General features: G+C 47.6%; 1 non-coding gene across 1 annotated transcript; it reads right to left on the bottom strand.

Annotated features, from left to right (window-relative positions):
• Positions 1 to 673: 673 nt before the first annotated feature.
• Positions 674 to 807, bottom strand: LOC113456672. The gene has a single exon (XR_003377434.1). It is a non-coding gene; the product is annotated as a U11 spliceosomal RNA (small nuclear RNA).
• Positions 808 to 2,747: the final 1,940 nt, after the last annotated feature.

Genomic DNA, 2,747 nt, shown 5'->3' with positions numbered 1-2,747 from the left:
CTCTGAACCATCTCTCCCTTTTCTTCCTTCATTCTTTCACTCCTTCCTTCCAGGAGACAGTCTCACTATAGAGGCTTGGCTGACCTGGACCTCAGAGATCTTGCCTGTCTCTGCCTCCTGAGTGCCAGGATTAAACATATGTACCACCACACCTCGATTGTATATTTGAAAAAATGATTTATTTCTCTTTTATGTGCATATATGTAGACTTCATTTCTGCCTATTGCCAAGGAGGCCAGAAGAGGTGGAGTGCTGAACGCTGGAAACTCAACAACTGTTCAGCTCTTAACTGCTGAGCCAACTCTAAGCCCATATTCTTTTCTAAAGTCAACAGAATCTGGACGTAGTAGGACGCGAGTTTAATCTCAGCATTTGGGGAGTTCAGCTTGCAGAAACCCTGTGACAGAACATAAGAAAACAAAATGTAAACTTCAGTTCCAGAGGACCCCATGCCCTTTTTGTCCTCCATGGGCACGTGAACTCAGACGTCCATGAGGACAAAACACTGGGCACGTCAAGTAAGCTAACAAAGCAGCAGCCTTGCCGAGTGTGTCGCCTTCAGATACAGTGGGTGTAACAGAAAATACACGCAGTATCCTAAACGCCCTCAGAACACGACGCTACAAAAGCCAAACTCCACTTGTCAAGCAGCTCTGACTTTCTCACACCAGACGCAGGCGCCGGGACCAACGATCACCAGCTGCCCAAGGATCTAAAAATTATGCTTCCGAAATCTCTTGATGTCGATTCCGCACGCAGAGCAATCGAGTTGCCCTACGTGTGCCACTCACGACAGAAGCCCTTTTTGCCCATGCATGCGCAGGAGCAGGGTGGCAATGTCGGACCACCCATCTTAAGATGAAGGTGAAAATGAAGTCGACCCAACTTTCAATTCTATATTGCCGACGCTCGGGAAGGAACACTAGAGTCTTCTGAGGCCGAGGGAAGCTTTCACAAAGAGAATGTTTTTCGATTTTTGTATAGACGTAAAGGGAAGGTAGTGAGTCAATATGCAAATTAGAGCAGTGCTTGTCGGGAAGGCACTAGCGGGCTCGGAGGGAAAGATAGGCGGCGCTGCCGCCAACCACAGCTTCCAACTCGCAGCGGGAAGAACCGCCCGGGGATGACTAGCTCTGGGAGCACCAAGCTTTAACTAAATCAAAACTGAAATAAGGAGCTAGTGCCACTCGTAGCCGTCCATCCCGGTCCAGCCTGACAGAGACACACAGGAGGAGCCAATGACTGTAAAAGGAAACAAACGGAGCAACTGGACGTCTAGGACCTAGATTCTAGGTGATGGGGAGGGAAAAGCAAAGCCAACCAGCACCCTGTGTCTAAATGGCAGGACACTTTACGCTGTACTTCAATGAAAGCAGATATATGTTTGTGTGTGTTATATATAACTTGGTTTGTCGGGACAGGGTTTCTCTGTGTAGCCTTAGCTGTCCTGGAACTTGCTTTGTAGACCAGACTGGCGTTGAATTCACAGAGATACACCTGCCTCTGCCTCCTGAATGCCAGGATTAAAGGCGTGCGCAATGGTTCAGATACTTTTTTTTTTTTTTTAAAGAAGTGCAGTCTGGTGGCTTATTCCAGTAATTCCTGCACTCAGGAGGCAGAGACAGGAGCACTACAGGGAATTCTGGCTAGGCTGGAGTAGATGTTGAGTTCCAAACCACTGGGCTGAGTGGTGCACGCATTCCTGCATGAGAGGCTGCAGCAGTTCCAGGTAAGCCTAGGTCACATGGGGAACCTGTATCAAAGACAAAAAGCACCCGACATATGACTGATGGATTCTAACCTACTTATTTCAGACAGGGTGTTGTTCAAGACCAGTCCCCAAGCCCAATAACCACCATCTTGGGCTCTTCAGCTGAGCCCACTTCCAAAAGATACCAGTTGACATTCCCTCAAGGAGGGCGGGTTGGGTTGTTATAAAATTCACCCGCATATCCAGCCACTCCAATTCTTCCTTAATTGCCTGTGGTGTCCAGCAAGGGTTACAGTATATAGCCCAAGGAACACTGGGTAGGGGGCTCATCTATGCACTATAGGAGAGCCATTATCCCTGCTGAGTAAACATTTGAAGGTATGACTTCTGGGGGACAAGTACCCATACCCCTGTTGCTAACCTCTCACCTACTCTGTAAACAAACCCAATAAACTAATTGGCTGCCCAGAGTGAACTCTGGTGCAGACCTCAGTTGGGACTCTGGGAAAAAGGGTAGACGTTGTTTCCTCTGGGGAAGGAATTTTAGAAGTGTCTCATCAAGTAATCCAGGATTGAACTTGAGTGGCAGTGTCCAGAGAGCTTTTTAAGAAAGTGTGTGTGTGGGGGGGGGGGGTTGTTACTATTTTGCATATCTAAACCACCTTCTAACTCTGAATCCAGCCTCTTAAGTGACAGGATTACTGGGATGTCCCAATAATGCTTGGTTTACTGTTTGTGTAGGCAAGAGGTCAAAGTCTGATGTTTTCCCTCAATCACTTTATGTCTTGAAACAGGGTCTCTAACCTAACCATCCTCAATTCATGCAGATTGGCCAACAAGCCCAGGAATCCTTCTGTTTTCACCTCCTCACAACATATGGGTACCAGTCTGGTCCAGCTTTTTCTGAGTATGCTGGGAATGGAACACAGGTTCTTATGTTTGCACCTCAAGTGCTCTACCCACTTCGTGAGCTGTCTCTCCACTCCTTACTGCGTTTACATTAATGTGTAGAGAAGCCAGGCACAACGGCATATGC

This window comes from Microtus ochrogaster, chromosome 10 (assembly GCF_000317375.1).
Source record: "Microtus ochrogaster isolate Prairie Vole_2 chromosome 10, MicOch1.0, whole genome shotgun sequence".
NCBI lineage: Eukaryota > Metazoa > Chordata > Mammalia > Rodentia > Cricetidae > Microtus > Microtus ochrogaster.
This window is presented reverse-complemented; position numbering and strand designations above follow the sequence as displayed.